At 38.3% G+C, this 17118-nt stretch overlaps 1 protein-coding gene across 13 annotated transcripts in view; it reads left to right on the plus strand.

Moving 5' to 3' along the window:
- The window catches only part of MTMR2 (myotubularin related protein 2), a 110225-nt gene that overhangs the window by 12135 nt on the left and 80972 nt on the right, over nucleotides 1-17118 (plus strand). The gene's annotated exons all lie outside the window — the stretch shown is intronic.

The following is a 17118-nucleotide window of genomic DNA, read 5'->3' on the forward strand; positions in this document are numbered from 1 at the left end:
TGTGTACTATGTCATAGGCACTGTTTTAAGTATTTTATGTATAGTCATTGAATTCTTATAACAGTCCTGTGAAGTATGAGAATTATCACTATAGATGGGGAAACTGAAGCGCAGAGAGTTTAGTAACTTCCTCGAGGTCACAACAGAGTGGTAGAATCATAATTTAGTACCAGACAGTCTAGTTCCAGAGTTGGCAATAAGTATGAAAGAGACTATGTATGAGAGCTCTTTGACATTTGTAAAGGGCTATGCTAATGTTAAGTATTATTACTTTAAAAATATTTTACGAGAGATGTTTTCCTCATCTTCATTATATACCTAGAGGGGAAAAGGCAAAAACAAGCAAGAAAAAGCAACCAGCTTAATCTGGTAAATAATGAATAATATTCAAAATTAAGGGAGGATAAATCACTGAATGATGCCAGTACACTAGATATTTAATTTAACTATTCCAGGCTAGGAAGAGAAAGAGACATTGAATGATCTTATTTTCCTACAAAATGTTTCAGTGACTGCAGAACAAAACAAAACACCTATGTCAACTTCACTTATATTACTGAAGTTTTTGCAGAAAACTTGTATCTCATGTTGATGGGGTTGTGACCAATTAATAGTAATAATTTGTTTTTCTCTGATTTGGAAAAGCAAAAATGTCCGTCTAGATAACTTGAAGAATGGATGCGTGACTTCAGAGTTTTAATAATGAATTATATTTGCATGATGGAATGAGAAAATTACATGCAAGGTCATTTATCAGTGTGTGAATTCCCCATGTATTTTCTGTACTTCTTCCGGTAAAAGTGTTGAGCAAGCATTTACAGAATAGGTCAGCTCTCCTCTTTGCAGTGTTTCTGCCCTGATACTTCAATTTGGATGGAACTGTTTGTTTCTAAAAGGAAATGCAGTATCTGTGTAGTGTGCTTTGAGCTCTAATAATCTTACCAGCTTTCCAATAATCTTTCTCAGCTAAACTGATCTATACGTAGCTTTCCCTCTCTAGGCTTTGTATGAAACCATGTGAGTTTTAATTTCTACTCTCATCAGAGTTTGAATCAGGATTTTTGAAGGGGTTCTGAGAAACTCTTTAAAAAGCAGTTGTTGAGGGTGTTGGAACTTATGGTCCCTTCTGCTCTCCAGTTCTTACCCCATCCTCCATGGGCACATTCCTTTTGGCTAGAATACTTTGGCTTTCACCTATTTGTTTATATTTCCAGATAAGATCTTTGAAGAAACTGTACTCTGTAGAAAAAAAGATGTATGTAAACTATTTTCTATGCAACCTGGTTTTTTGTACTTTCTCTTGCATTACCAAATAATATGTCCTATCTTTTAGTTAAGAAAATGTGGTTGGTAGATCTGAAACTAAAATAATAAAAATTAAACTATAACCAAGGTTGCATGTACCTTAGAACCTAGAGATTTTCCAGATGTCAACTTGCACCAGCTGTCTCAGAGCTCAAATTCCCTTTGTTTCTCTGAAGAATACAGAATGTAGTCTCATCTTTGTTAATCAGATGCCATGATGATAAGATCACTGTGCCACCTCTTTTAAACTATGGGTTGGTTAAGTAAAAAAAAAAAAAAATTCAGGTTTCTGGTGTACCATTTAAAAAAATAATTACTATAATTTGTAATTAATTTGTTTGGGGAGTCGTTTTTCTGTTTTGGAGATCCTACAAATATTCTGACAATAGGTCTTTTGTATCCCAAGTGCTTTATACACAGTGCAGGCCTTTTATTTATTTTTAATAAAACTTTCAACAGAATGATGAATAGAGCATGAACAGTGCTTATGTACTGTAGTCTATTGTGTAAGTATTGACAGCAAAATTTGCATTTCTAGAAAAGCCTGTTCACAGTTAGAATGTAGAGTACATTCTTTAATGTTCTTGGACAAACATGCTATGTATGTGCTCAGGACATTACTTACAGGAGAATACTTCTTTGAAAAGAACCTTTTCTTCCCATGGAATACTGAAGAAAAATTAATATGGCTGTAGGAGTGAAGCCATTTATATAAGGCAAGTGATTTAAATCATACTGTAATGACTGTGGTCAGTAGTAACTGGAAATAAAAGAAATGCAAGCTTTCTCAGATTCTTGGGAGGCATTAGTTGATTAGGATATGTGAAAAGATAGGTGAATTGTACTTGAGCTAGGAGTGTAAAGTGTGGGCATATTTATCTGCACCCCTAATTATCACAAACACTTTCTTCTGCTATAATAGAAATATTTTTTACTGGATTTTGAATTATTAAATCAGAACTAAGGGGAGTATAAATCTATTTTTGGCATCTTCTGATGCTTGAGTTTTATTTTTCGGTTTGTTATTGTGAAATACACCAAGTGTTGGTGTGTTGGACAATAAAGTGATGCTAATTAATTCCATTACAGGCAGCAGAGTCAGGAGGGTTGGTACATTGCTGGTAGTTACACTGAAAAATGCTGGTGATGGAATTGGTTTTATTTGGGCCAGTCTTCTGTTTGAATCTGTCAGAAGTTACACAGGATACGTGTATGCATGTGTGTAACATATACATATTTATATATATTTAAAAATTTTCCCCTTGATGTTTGTGCTTAGAATTAAGTGATTTGTCCATTAACTAAAACTTTTTATTTTAAGCTTAAAAGTTTATACGTTTAGTTATCTTAGTCAAATGAGGACATTTTACAGTGCACATCTGAGTGAAAAGTACTTTTAGTGCCAAGAACTTTGCTTCATTTTAATCTAATTAGTGGGTTACTTGAAAGGAGACCTTTATTTTTTATTTTATCTTATTTTCCCTTCTGATCAGGGTACTCTTGTATTTTCACAATGCTATTGGTTTAACACTTTCTACAAGTTAAGAGTTTAGCACTAATTACTTTCTACAGGTCATGTGTTTTTTTATCCTTATTATGGTCTTAATAAGGTATCATTACCTTATTTTATAAAGAAAGATGTTCGACTAAGTAACTTGCCTGAATTATTATCTGCTAAGTGGTGAAACCAAGTCTTTGTGACGCTGCCGCTCATGTTTTCAGCTCCTGAGTGCTCCTGAGTCTGCATCTGTGCTCTGAGCTTTGTATTCTCTGCTGTGTGTCTGCTGCATCCTTTATATCCCTTCATTTCCACACTGTTCTCTTACGAAATACTTAGATATCTAGCATCTTCGTTGTATTCTTAAGTCCCATGAAGAAAATGAATCTGTTTTCAACACTATCCCTAGTCCCTGACACATGGGTGATGTCAGTAACTGTCAGAGGGGAGGGTATGAAACAGCTGACTTTAGGAAGTTCCTGCTTCACAAAGGGAGAGGGAGAGAGTGAAGACCAGAGGGGAGATGGCTGAGTCCTTTAGTGAAGGTAGAGATTCCAAGTCTCCATCCTGGCAAGGAAACTGATGGGTACTTTGAAGCATGGGAATATTTGAATGTGATAAGTGACCCCTACTAGCAACTGAACAGGAACAAGTATCTGGAGACAGATTTTTCTGCTTTTGCAGCATTATCAGGGATGCTTGTAAGTTCAGTAGTATGAGGTAAGAAATACTTCTGTGTAGGTACCCAGATTTGTTTGTTTAGACATGACTGTCCTAAGGAGCAAGTTTTTAGCCTGATTAATTCTCAAGAATAATTATAACTTTCACCAATAAGTATAACTTAAAATCTGATTGAAACAAATAATTGAAAAGTGGGGAGTACCTTATCTTATTTAATGATACTGTTATGAAAAGCATATAAAAAGTAACTTCTGCCTGCCTACCAGTAGTTAGTTTGTATAACTCTGTTCATCAAAATGCTACACTTTGAAGTAGTAGAGCTTTTGAGACTAAAAGGGTGGAACACTGCTGTTAGGAATAGTGTAGCAAGGGAAAAAGACATTCTGTTAAAATAACAGCAGACCAATAAATGTGTGGGAATGACTAAGAGTCAGATGATGGGATTTCTGTTTTGATCTTGTGGTGGAAAGAAAACTATGTCACTCTGGCTGACATAGTGGCAGAACTATTGAAAAATAGTATGACTAGAGCTGTCCTGTATTATGCTTCTCTTTGTTGTTGTTCAGTCGGTAAGTCCTGTCTAACTCTTTGCAACCCCGTTGACTGCAGCAAGCCAGGCTTCCTGTCCTTCACTGTCTCCCGGAGTTTGCTCAAACTCATGTCCATTGAGTTCGTGATACTATCTAACCATCTCATCTGCTGCCCTCTTCTCCTTTTATCTTCAGTCTTTCCCAGCATCAGGGCCTTTTTCACTGAGTCAGCTCTTTGCATCATCTGGCCAAAGTATTGGGAGTTTCAGGTTCAGCATAAGTCCTTCAGTGAATATTCAGGGTTGATTTCCTTTAGGATTGACTGGTTTGATCTCCTTGCAGTCCAAGGGACTCTCAGGAGTCTTCTTCAGCACCACAATTTGAAGGCATCAGTTTTTAAGCACTCAGCTTCTTTATGGTCCAACTCTCACATCTGTACGTGACTCCTGGAAAAACTATAGCTTTGACTAGATGGACCTTTGTTGGCAAAGTGATGTCTCTGCTTTTTAATACACTAACTATGTTTTTCATAACTTTCCTTCCAGGGAGCAAGTGTCTCTTAATTTCATGGCTGCAGTCACTGTCTGCAGTGATTTTGGAGCTCAAGAAAATAAAGTCTGTCACTGCTTCCACTTTTTCCCCTTCTATTTGCCATTTGTATTCTCTGCTGCGTTTCTGTTGCATCTTTTATACCCCTTCACTTCCACACTGTACTATTATGAAATACTTAGATATCTAGCATCTTCCTTACACTCTAAAGCCATCACTTATCACTAAGATGTGATGAGACCAGATTCCATGATTTCAGTGTTTCAACTGTTGAGTTTAAGCCAGCTTTTTCACTCTCCTCTTTCACCTTCATCAAGAGGCTTTTTAGTTCTTCTTCACTTTCTGCCATTAAAGTGTTGTCATCTGCATATCTGAGGTTGTTGATATTTCTCCCAGCAATCTTGATTCCAGCTTGTGATTCATCCAGACTGCCATTTCACATGATGTTCTCTGCATAGAAATTAAATAAGCGGGGTGATAATATACAGCCTTGACGTACTGCTTTCCCAATTTTGAACCAACTTGTCTTTCTATGTCCAGTTCTAACTGTTGCTTCTTGACCTGCATACGGATTTCTCAGGAGGCAGGTAAGGTGGTCTGGTATTTAAGAATTTTCCATCTCTTTAAGAATTTCCACAGTTTGTTGTGATCCACACAGTCAAAGGCTTTAGTGTAATATGTGAAGCAGATTTTTTTTCTGAAATTCCCTTGCTTTCTTGCCCCTCTTACTGTCTGTATACCTAAGTTCTGTTCTTTCATAGATATGTGTAGATGTTCATTTGGTTATTTTGTGGAGCCAGACATTAACATTAAAATAATACTGACTTGATTCCTTTAAATTAGGAGTAAAGAGAATAATATAGTTTAGGGTAGAATGAAAAATGGTTTAAAGAGGAGAATTCTGCTGAAAGTGGTTTCTCATTTACGAGGGCTGTGGCTTTGCAGATTTGGATAAGCACATTTGTGAATGTGAATTGTTTGCGTGTTCATGTAATCTTTAACTGCTCTTCCTAAGGATAATATAATGAATCAGAATTTAGAGTGTAAGCATATAATGGCAATTTTATTCTGAGATTCTTTTTAGCCTCTTGAGAAAAGCAGTCTACATATGAATAAATCTGTAGAATAATTAGTATTATTAACAAGAGTATTCCACAGTGCTGCTGCTGCTGCTGCTAAGTGGAGTCAGTCGTGTCCGACTCTGTGCGACCCCATAGACGGCAGCCCATCAGGCTCCCCCATCCCTGGGATTCTCCAGGCAAGAACACTGGAGTGGGTTGCCATTTCCTTCTCCAGTGCATGAAAGTGAAAAGCGAAAGTGAAGTCGCTCAGTCGTGTCTGACTCTTAGCGACTACCAGGCTCATCCATCCATGAGATTTTCCAGGCAAGAGTACTGGTGCCATTGCCTTCTCCGATTCCACAGTGCTAGTTATATTTTAATCAGCTTGCTTTTGAGAAAATATTCTCTCTATAACAACTTTATTAATTTCTAAACTGTGTTTTATTTATGCTTTTTTTTTTTTGACATAGTGCACTTAATTTAAGTAAAGATATTACTACTGTTGAGGGCAAAAATTGTTTTGCCTGCTCTTGAGGTATTAGGATTGCTTTTGCGCCAAAGTACACTTACCTCTCCATTATTTTGAACCGTGTTAATTACTTGCAGGTTATGCAGGGAATGTTCTATTTATTTATGGCTTAGATATTTGAACCTCTTTGGTGATTTTTTGTACCTCCATTAAAGGATTTATAGGAAAAAAATAATTATAATTTGATATTATTTCTTAATGATCCTGATTGAAGGTTTGGGTAGAAAAATGCCAATGCTAATTGAAGATGAATAAAATTGCATGATGTTGGTGCTGTGTAGCAGCCTTCTTATAGGAAAGTTTATGCAAAATAGCTAAGAAGTAATACTGACAGCAAAGTCTTTGAATCACGTTTTCATACTGACAGCGAAGTCGTTGAATCATGTTTTCATATGGGACAATAGTTTATTTGTATGTATGTGTACATGTGCGTGTTTAGGAAGGGATAGTCAGAGGCATTTTGACTATCAGGAGCTGAAAGGAATATTAAAAAATGATAAAGTCCAGTTTAGCAAATTTTTCCAATAGTTAGAACCATAGCTCTTTATTTGTAGTCTTAGAATTTTATGTCTAAGATTTGTGTGCTCTGAGTCACAGGATCTCAGATTTGAACTTTTCAGACCATCTTGTACAGCAGCTCCACCCCTCACATCTTCCTTATGACTTGAATGTCATCACTGAATTGAGTTCATTGAATGTCATTGAATGTCATCGTTCACAAAGCCCTCACTTTCTCAACACTTCCTGTACCATTTTGGAGGTCACTCCAAAGAAGAGGCACTGGATATAGGAAGTGACCCTTTTGGTAGCCTGTCAGTTAAAGGGAATATGGATAGTGGAGAATGATTGCTAAGTTTGGAAACAGTTGTGTTTCTCATGTATGCTTATATTTGGAGAAATCTTTTTTGTCATGGGGGGGAGGTGGCATTTAGTGATTAAAGCAGATACTATGGAATGGCTATAATTTAATTTGAATGGCAACAACTACAGTTCTTTTAATCTTCACTTTTTGAAATCACTTGGTGAATATAATGATACTAATCGGTCATGAAAAAAAAAGTATCTGGACCATGAACCTGTGATTCCATATGTCATCTCATTTGTGTGACAGATTCTACTCAATCTGGATTTTATCAAAAATAAGATGTTTTTTTTTTTTTTTTGGGACATTTGGTGACTTCCACAGGTCTTTTATTGTTTGTCTGACGGTTTTCCCTAGTGGCTCAGATGGTAAAGAATCTGCCTACAATGCAGGAGACTCCAGTTTGATCCCTGGGTTGGGAAGATCCCCTGGAGAAGGAAATGACAACCCTTTTCAGTATTCTTGCCTGGAATATTCCATGGACAGAGGAACCTGGCAGGCTATAGTCCATGAGGTTGCAAAGAGTTGAACACGACTGAGTGACTAACAGTTTATTGTTTGTAATGATAGATTCGATCATCTCAAATATTTATTTAATGTCTTTTCCTATAAATCAGTTATCCTTTAAAATTTTTTTAGTATAAATTGATCTGGCTTAATATTCTATTACTGTCATTTTAAATATAATAGATAGGTTGTAAATGCTAATCTCTAAAGAGCTGATTTTTATTTTTGAAGTTTTCTTGATGAGCATGCATTTATTGAGTTTGAGCATTTTACCTAACCAGAAAACATAAGCTTGCTTGAAAACACTAGCAAAGAATTGTAGGAAGTAGCTGTGAAGCAAAGATGAATGTGGTGAGAGGGTATATAATTCAAGGAATCATCTGAGAGGAATGGTGTTAGTCTAGAAAGTCTTCCTGATGCCTAGTTTCTTAGATAGCCCCATATATATCTGAAACATTTTAACAGTAGCTTCACTTTAATATGTTATCAGTGTTGAATGCTGGTCCTCCCCCTGTACCCCTAGTAATGGTGTTTATATAGAAAATAATTTTAATGCTTAGATAGTATTTTCGCATTATTTTCACTTGGTCTTTGTAACCATCCAGTAAGATAAGAAGAGCAAGTAGTATTTTTATCCCTGTTGCAGTATGAACTTGAGGTTCTGAGAGGCTAAATGACTTTCCGTGACTCATGAGACCTAATTTTCCTTTCTTTCCTTGTAGCTTAAACTTACATGTCCCAGTTAGAATGAGAGATTAGTTATGTGTCAGCATCTGCCAAAATGTCCCATGCTTCTTATTGTGAAGATGCTTTTCAGTATGGTTACTTATAGTAATCCACTATTAAACACATAATGGTAGATATCCTTTTTTGGTCATGAAATAAAATAGTACACAGCTTTTGTGATGAAAGTAGAAAGGATCTTATGTTTCCAACAGTGATTTAATAATTGGAACGGATTGCTAGAAGGGAAATATGAAACTTTCTTTTCCAGAAGTTATTTTTGCTTTCTTGTCATGTTTTAAATAAATTGTATTAAATATTCTCTGGCAGAGACTATCCGATTGTGGATAATTTAGCTTCTTGTTTCTTTAAGGATCAAATTGCTGAGAGTGTCATTTTTCTTAATTCTCCAGCCCCGCATTTAACCTCATTCTGTTAAAACTGGAGTTTTCTGATGATAGTAGGAGGCATGCTATTCCAGTCTCCATTAGATACAAATAATATTTTACATTGTTCTGGTGTTTCTGTCAGGTAGTATGCTAAACTCTTTGAATGCATCATTTTATTTAATCTTTACCAGTATTTGAAGTCTTCCTGGCATATGGTAAGTAAGTACTCACTGAGTATTAACTAAATGGAGAAAACAGAAAATAAGTAAAACAACAAGTGTATCAGATTTGGAAAAATAAAGCCGGGAGGATGAGTAGAGAATGAGTGGGTGGGTTTGGAGTTGTTTGCAATTTTAAATGGAATGGCCAGGGAAGGTCTCACTACGCAGGCAACATTTGAGTAAAAAGGCTGGAAAAAGGAAGAAGTGCAATATTTAGAAGAGAGTTACAGATAAACAGAAAATATTAAGAACTTGAAGTTGGACCTTGCCTGGTGTGTTTGAGGAACAGCGAGGGCTCCACTGTTGCTGTAGTGCAGAGAAGCAGAGGGGCGATTGTGGAAGGCTTTGGGGGCATTTTAAGGACTTAATGGCTTTTGTTCTGAGTGCTGAGGGAGGGGAGCGGGAGGTTTTTTTGCAGAGGGGTTACTATGTCAGATGTTTCAGAATGTTAATCTGACTGCTGTGTCGAGAACAGACTAGGATGCAGAAGCAGGGAGACTGGTTGGTAGGCAGTTGGAATCATCCAGAAGGCAGATGATAGTAGCCAGAAGAGTAAAGAGACTTGTTTTGAGGGTGCAACCAGGCAGATTTCCTGATGGACTGACCGTGTAGTATAGGAGAAAAGTCAGAAGTACACTCTAGAGTTTTTGGCTCAAGAAAGTGTAGAAGGATGTGCTCAGTTGTGTCCGACTCTTTGCAGAATGTAGCTTACCAGGCTCCTCTGTCCGTGGAATTACCCAGGCAAGAATACTGGAGTCCGTTGCCATTTCCTTCTCCAGGGGATCTTCCTGACCCAGGGATCGAGTCTGTGTTTCCTGCATTGGCAGGAGGATTCTTTACCATTGCGCCACCTGGGAAACCCAGAGAAGGTTAGAATTACTATTTACTAAGATGTTAGAGCTAGTATCAGGAAGAGCAGGAATTTGGTTTGGGGCATATTAGATGTTCACCTGAAGGTGTTAAGTAAATTTGTAATTAGAATCTGGATTTCAAGAGAAAAGTGTGCGATGGTGTTTAAATTTAGGCTCATCAACTTAGAGATGTTCAAGTTATGAAACTGGGTGAGATTATTAAGGAGGGGAGGTGTGCATAGAGAAGATAAGAGTTTCAAGGACAGAGTTCAGGTGAAATTCAGTGTTAGGAGGTTCAGAAGAGAAAAGGAATCACCATAGGAGACCTGAGAGGAAGAGGGGCTCACGAGGTAGCGATAAGAGTACAGTGTTTGGGAAGCCGAGGATAGGAAGTCTTTGAAGAAGGAAGGCTCATCTCTGTCAAATGCTGCTTACAGATGGGGACTGAGTATTGACAACTGACTTTCGCGAAGTGGAGTTCTTGATGGCTTGATAAAAGCATTTTGGTTGACCTGTTGGAAGCAGGTTCAGAGAGAATGAGAAGTGAGGAGTTGGAAGCAGTGAGTAGACTTCTGTTTCTAGGAGTTTTGCCATAAGGAAGCTCAAAGAAGCAAATTGGTATCAGTAGGGGTTAAGTTAAGAGAAATAATAGCATGTTTCTATGTTGACTGGAATGACTGAGAGGAGAAGAAAATTTTTCTGTTGCAAGAACCAGAGGGAAAATTGCTGCAGGGATTTTCTTGCAAAGATGAAGGGAGATAATAGTTTAGTGGAGGAGCTGGCTTTAGATGGAATTATGGATGCTTTCCCTCCAGTAAGAGAAGGAAAGGCGGAGTACATGGACACACGTGCAAAGAGATTGTAGTTGAGGGAGCCTGTGAAAGATCTATTTTGATTACTTCTGGATTTTTCAGTGAAATGGGAATCTAAGTAACCTACTGATATTGAAGATGGAGAGGGCAATAGAGGATGGGGAAAGAAAAGACCATATGAAATAGTTGTGTGGAAGAATGGGAAACATAATGGACTAGAGAAATGTAGTGTAAGTCAAAGTTGCCTGAATGAATGAACGAACAGGTGCTTGACCAAGTAACATGTAAAATCTTGGTCCACTGCTGGGTGGGGAGGCCCTGATGCCAGGAAGAACCTTGTTAGCTACTTTCCTTGGTCTAACTGGCACACTGGTTTCTCCATAAGCAATACTTGGGATCATATTTTGACCCTTTTCTCTCCCTCTCTGATCATCTCAAGTCAGTTGTTGAGTTCTGTTGATTCTGTCTCCAGTGTCCTTTGCATCCACTCCTATTTCCTTTCTCTGCTAGTTTAGGCCCTTAATACCGCTACCTTGAGGAGGTCTCCTAATAGTTTCCAAATAGGTTTTCCTGCTGTTATCATCCATTCTTTGACCCACTGTTAAAATGATTTTCCTCAAGCACAGAGACTTTTCAGTGTCTTCTCACTGCTTTCAGAACCATCTAGATATCAGATTATTTTTTAGGACTTGTACAATCTAATAACATCTTACCTTTTTTGCCGTATATCTGATTGAGCTTGTAAGTATCTCATGCTTCAGCCAGAGTGGTCTGCCTCTAACAGTGGCCTTAAAATGTCTTGAATTTCCTAATTCTTTTTCTTTTTTTTATGTTGTTTATTTAGTGAAATTTTTGAGACCGTATTGAACCTCCTCTTCTTCTTGTTCAGTTGGCCAAGTCGTGTCTGACTATTTGTGACCCCATGGACTGCAGCACGCCAGGCTTCCATGTCCTTCACTATTTCCCAGAGTTTGCTCAAACTCTCATGTCCGTTGAGTCAGTGATGCCATCCAATGATCTCATCCTCTGTTGTCCCTTCTCCTCTTGCCCTCAGTCTTTCCCAGCATCAGAGTCTTTTCCAGGGAGTTGGCTCTTTGCATCAGGTGGCCAAATTACTGGAGTCTGAGCTTCAGCATCAGTCCCTCAAATGAATATTCAGAGTTGATTTCCTTTAAGATTCACTGGTTTGATCTCCTTGTTGTCCAAGGGACTCTGAAGAGTCTTCTCCAACACCATAGTTCAAAAATGTCAATTCTTCGACACTCAGTTTTCTTTATGATCCAACTCTCACAGTTGTACATGACTATTGGAAAAGCCGTAGCTTCGAATATATGGACCTTTGTTGGCAAAGTGATGTCTTTTCTTTGTAATATGCTGTCTAGATTTGTCATAACCTTTCTTCCCAGGAGCATGGTTCTATATTCTAGCTAACTTCAGATGTTCAGTTCAGGTCAGTCACTCAGTCACGTCCGACTCTTTGCGACCCCATGGACTGCAGCATGCCAGGCTTCCCTGTCCATCACCAACTCCCGGAGCTTGCTTAAACCCATGTCCATTGAGTCGGTGATGCCATCCAGCCATCTCATCCTCTCTAGTCTCCTACTCCTTCTGCCTTTGATCTTTCCCAGCATCAGGGTCTTTTCCAGTGAGTTAGTTCTTTGCATCACGTGGCCAGCGTATTGGAGTTTCAGCTTCAGCATCAGTCCTTCCAATGAATATTCAAGACTGATTTCCTTTTGGATTGACTGGTTGGATCTCCTTGCAGTCCAAGGGACTCTCAAAGAGTGTTCTCCAACACCACAGTTCAAAAGCATCAGTTCTTCGGTGCTCAGCTTTCTATATAGTCCAACTCTGACATTTATATATGACTACTGGAAAAACCATAGCTTTGACTAGACAGTCCCTTGTTGGGAAAGTAATGTCTCTGCTTTTTAATATGCCATCTAGATTGGTCATAGCTTTTCTTCCAAGGAACACGCATCTTTTAATTTCATGGCTTGCAGTCACCATCTGCAGTGATTTTGGAGTCCAAGAAAATAAAGTCTGTCACTGTTTCCATTGTTTTCCCATCTATTTGCCATGAAGTGATGGGACCGGATGCCATGATCTTTGTTTTTTGATGTTGAGTTTTAAGCCAGCTTTTTCACTGTCCTTTTTCACTTTGATCAAGGGGCTCTTTAGTTCCTCTTCACTTTCTGCCATAAGGGTGGTGTCATCTGCATATCTGAGGTTATTGATATTTCTCCCGGCAGTCTTGATTCCAGCTTGTGCTTCATCTAGCCCAGTGTTTCTCATGATGTACTCTGCATATAAGTTAAATAAGTAGGGTGACAATGTACAGCCTTGATGTACTCCTTTCCCAGTTGGGGACCAGTCTGTTTTTCCATGCCCATTTCTAACTGTTGCTTCTTGACCTGCATACAGATTTCTCAAGAGGCAGGTCAGGTGGTCAGGTATTCCCATCTCTTGAAGAATAATCCACAGTTTGTTTTGATCTACATAGTTAAAGGCTTTGGCGTAATCAATAGGCAGAAGTAGATGGTTTTCTGAAAGTCGCTTGCTTTTTTGATGATCCAGTGGATGTTGGCAATTTGATCTCTCGTTCATCTGCGTTTTTAAATCCAGCTTGAACATCTGGAGGTTCACGGTTCATGTACTGTTGAAGCCTGGCTTGGAGAATTTTGAGCATTACTTTCCTAGCGTGTGAGATGAGTGTACTTAAAGATGAACACCCCAGGTCGCTAGGTGCCCAATATGCTACTGGAGAAGAATGGAGAAATAACTCCAGAAAGAATGAAGAGATGGAACCAAAGCGAAAACAATGCCCGGTTGTGGATGTGATTGGTGATGGAAGTAAAGTCCGATGCTCTAAAGAGCAGTGTTGCATAGGAACCTGGAATGTTAGGTCCATGAATCAAAATAAATTAGAGGTCAAACAGGAGATGACAAGAGTGGACATCAACAGTTTAGGATCAGTGAACTAAAATGGACTGGAAGGGGTGAATTTAATTCACATGACCATCATATCTACTACTATGGGCACGGATCCCTTAGAAGAAATGGAGTAACTTCATAGTCAACAAAAGAGTCTGAAATGCAGTACTTGGGTGCAGTCTCAAAAATGACAGAATGGTCTCTGTTTCCAAGGCAAACCATTCAGTATCACAGTAATCCAGGTCTGTGCCCCAACCAGTAATGCTGAAGAAGCTAAAGTTGAATGGTTCTATGAAGACCTCCAAGACCTTCTAGAACTATTACCCTAAAAAGATGTCCTTCTTGTCATAGGGGACTGTAATGCAAAAGTAGGAAGTCAAGAGCTACCTGGAATAACAGGCAAATTTGGCCTTGGAGTACAGAATGAAGCAGGGCAAAGACTTACAGAGTTTTGCCAAGAGAACGCACTGGTCATAGCAAACACCCTCTTCCAACAACACAGGAGAAGACTCTACACACGGACATCACCAGATGGTCATTACTGGAATCAGATTGATTATATTCTTTGCAGCCAAGGATGGAGAAGCTCTATATAGTTAGCAAAAACAAGACTGGGAGCTGACTATGGCCCAGATCATGAACTCCTTATTGCCAAATTCAGACTTAAATTGAAGAAAGTAGTGAAAACCATTAGATCATTCAGGCATGACCTAAATCAAATCCCTTACGATTATACAGTGGAAGTGACAAATAGATTCAAGGGATTAGATCTGTTAGAGTGCCTGAAGAACTATGGACAGAGGTTTGTAACACTGTACAGGAGGCAGTGTTCAAGACCATCAGAATGGCAGTGCAAAATGGAAATGCAAAAAGGCAAAATGGTTGTCTGAGGAGGCCTTACAAATAGCTGAGAAAGGAAGAGAAGCTAAAGGCAAAGTCGAAAAGGTAAGATATACTCATCTGAATGCAGAGTTTCAAAAAATAGCAAATAAAGCCTTTGTCAGTGATCAGTGCAAAGAAATAGAGGAAACCATAGAATGGGAAAGACTAGTGATCTCTTCAAGAATATTCGAGATACCAAGGGAGCATTTCATGCAAAGATGGGCTCAATAAAGGACAGAAATGGTATGGACCTAACAGAAATAGAAGATATTAAGAAACGGTGGCAAGAATACAAAGAACTATACAAAAACGATCTTCATGACCCAGATAACCATGATGGTGTGATCACTTACCTAGAGCCAGACATCCTGAATGCAAAGTCAAGTGGGCCTTAGGAAGCATCATAACGAACAAAGCTAGTGGAGGTGATGGAATTCCAGTTGAGCTATTTCAAATCCTAAAAGATGATGCTGTGAAAGTGCTGCACTCAATATGCCAGCAAATTTGGAAAACTCAGCAGTGGCCGTAGGAGTGTTAGAGGTCATTTTTTTCCCCAATCCCAAAGAACCTTCTGAAGCCGTTAGTCCAGATCCTTAAGTTCTTCTCTCTCATTTATTTTTTGTATTGTATATTGTGTCGTGCAGTAAGTACTTTGGAGTGAAAGTTCACTAGGGGCAGCAACCTTGTTGTTTATCTCTGTATTAATACCTAGTAACTCCTAGAATAGTAGTATCTTGCATATAATAGGTGCTCAACAGTATTGATGAAATTAAACTTGGATATGAAATAACCAAAAGAATATGCTAATTAGAGCTGAATTTATAATATCAGAACTGGTAAAGACCCTTTTTTAAAAAAAAAAAAAATTCAGATCATTAATAAATATATTGCTAATGCTAAGTCACTTCAGTCGTGTCCGACTCTGTGTGACCCCATAGACGGCAACCACCAGGCTCCCCTGTCCCTGGGATTCTCCAGGCAAGAACACTGGAGTGGGTTGCCATTTCCTTCTCCAATGCATGAAAGTGAAAAGTGAAAGCCAAGTCGCTCAGTCATGTCTGACTCTTAGCGACCCCATGGACTGCAGCCTCCCAGGCTCCTCCATCCATGGGATTTTCCAGGCAAGAGTACTGGAGTGGGGTGCCATTGCCTTCTCCGTTAAATATATTAAGGAGCCATTTTAAAGACTTGGTAGAGTCAAAAGCCAAAGTGGAAGGAATTGGTGAAGGAGTGGGTACTAAGCAAATGGAACCATTGAAGATAGACAATTTGCTGTAATGTGGAAGGTAGCTAAACTCTTAAGAAATGGAATATGGTGTGCAGATTTGGAAAGAGACTGGTGAAGGAAAAGCACATGTGGTGTTTGAAAGAAACATGAGCGTGTTGGCAGAAATGCAAGTACCAAGATTACTCCAAGTCATGTGTTTTCGTTTTTCACCTTGGCAGAGGCTAAGCACTCCAGTGAGTCAGGCCACTGAAGCTAATAATGAGTCCAGTGTGCTGAGGCCACAGGTTAGGTGAAGAGTGCAGATCACAGACCGGGAAGCCTCGTAAACCTGGGCACGGCGGCCATGGGCAAGGACGACGCTCCTGAGTCACTGGGCTTACGTTCTTGTGTTCTCCTTCATTCTGATGAAATTATTTATTTAGAAAAGTTAACTTAACCAACTGTATGTATATTTTTATGGAGGTGTCTCCCATAAATTACTACAGATATGTTTTGAAATTTATGATGTTTGATACAGAATCGTTAAGCTCAGGAATCTGAATGGAGGAAGCTGTTAATGATGTGTGGTAGGGCCAGGGAGGCAGACGGTGAAGGTCTTTCCATTGCACTTGAAGTGACATGATGGGAAGACTTCTGTGGCCCATCTGTGGTGGTTTTTTTTTCAAAAAAGGAAAAAATCATTACTTAGCTAATTAAAATGTTTTTCAAGTGTATTTTAAAAGATAATGTTTCTGATGAAATCACTTGATGTAAAAACAATGAAAATATTTAATTTCATTGTTTAAATACTTAAACAGTGAAAGGTAAATAGTTTCTGATAAAAGTCACTTGATATTAAAACAATGAAAATATTTCTTGATAGAGTATTATTTCTGTTTATCTGTAATTGGGGTGTTGAGTTTACAAAGTGATAGCCCAGAGTTTGTAAAATAAGTGTAGCTGTTGGATTTAGTTTCCTTTTGACTCGGTTGTATGAAATACAATATTGGAATATTTCTATTTAGGCTGTGAGTCTTAAATAAAATTTATTCAAGTCTTTGATTACCTAATTAGAAAACACTTAACGTGTATATACACATACATGCACATATGCCTTTTGGACAATTTCATTTTTCAGTATTTGCATAGATAATTGTGTGAATATTTCAAAAGGTAGAATACTCATTTCTGAAGCTCTGGACTATGTTAGAACTAAAAGAGGCCATCAAGACATGATTCTTGACCTTAAAGTTCCTGACGTTGGAAACAGTTCAGGGAATACTTTTCATGAGATTTTCAAAGAAGTATCTGACCATCAAAAAGCTAACCACTAAAATAGTCAAATCGGTACTTTTCACGGATAATGGAGCTATAATGGAGAGTGGGGATTAAGGCTGCAGATACTACTGTTAGCTAGAATGGACTAAAATCCTGGTTTCTTAATTCTCAACAACTTTTTCTTTAACCATTTGGGAAATAGCAGTCAAAAAAAAAAAAAAGATTCCCACCAGTTGTGTATTATTTGTCATTCACATAAGACATGGTCTCTCTTTTAAAAAAATATTTGTTTATTTATT

Source organism: Bos grunniens, chromosome 15 (assembly GCF_055505025.1).
Source record: "Bos grunniens cultivar Pamir isolate PY7600 chromosome 15, Bosgru_T2T1.0, whole genome shotgun sequence".
Taxonomy (NCBI): domain Eukaryota; kingdom Metazoa; phylum Chordata; class Mammalia; order Artiodactyla; family Bovidae; genus Bos; species Bos grunniens.